At 41.2% G+C, this 745-nt stretch overlaps 1 long non-coding RNA gene across 1 annotated transcript; it reads left to right on the top strand.

Annotated features, from left to right (window-relative positions):
• The first annotated feature begins 244 nt into the window (after positions 1–244).
• Positions 245–731, top strand: LOC113473360. Its single transcript, XR_003395350.1, has 2 exons — positions 245–460; positions 687–731. It is a non-coding gene; the product is annotated as an uncharacterized LOC113473360 (long non-coding RNA).
• Positions 732–745: the final 14 nt, after the last annotated feature.

Below are 745 nucleotides of genomic sequence, written 5' to 3'. Positions count from 1 at the left end.
AACGGCTGGCTTTCTCCTATCCTGTCTTCCTTCTCTCTTCGATTTCGGGACGATAAGACCATAGAAGTTACAGTTCCCACTGTCAAACCTATTTTAAAAAAAAGTATTAAAACATTAAATTACGCCCAGATTGGCCAGTTTAACGCCTTAAACAAGAACGGCCATATCGGAATTTCAGTGTTTTTATGAGTCTATTTGCTTGTACTACGTTTGTGCTGGTTTTTGCCGTAAAAATAGTCGTTTGTGCTCATACGATTCTCGAAATGTATGGTTTGAAAGCTGAATCTAGTTTCAACTGAACTTTTTCATCTCTTCCAGGGAATCCAGCCACGAATGTCTTGATGACATTCCACCCAAAGTCCCAAACAATGACACTCTACCAACTCTGGATCTAGATGCCAACAAAGATAATAACAGCAACCTGAAACCCATTTCCAAATACAGGAAAGGTCTTCCACAGGTAGGTCCTGATAGGAGATTTTCCTCTCTTCAATACTGGTACCGTACTTACTACTTACTAATTTTACTCTCTTCAATAAAAGTACTTACCTACCTACTTTAATACGCGGCGGTGGTCCAGGGTTTAGGCAAGGGACAATGATCCATTTTCTATAATCCCTGTTGTGGTCGCGCACTTATTTTTCGATCTCCGGCCTAACAATTCGCTGTTCCTCTTCTATCCACAGTTCCTAGCAACATCGGCCGTCTATTTGAACCTGTTCGATATGGGAATGGCCTTGGGATT

The sequence above is a fragment of the Diaphorina citri genome, unplaced genomic scaffold, assembly GCF_000475195.1.
Source record: "Diaphorina citri unplaced genomic scaffold, Diaci psyllid genome assembly version 1.1 scaffold26463, whole genome shotgun sequence".
In the NCBI taxonomy this organism is placed as follows: Eukaryota; Metazoa; Arthropoda; class Insecta; order Hemiptera; family Psyllidae; genus Diaphorina; species Diaphorina citri.
This window is presented reverse-complemented; position numbering and strand designations above follow the sequence as displayed.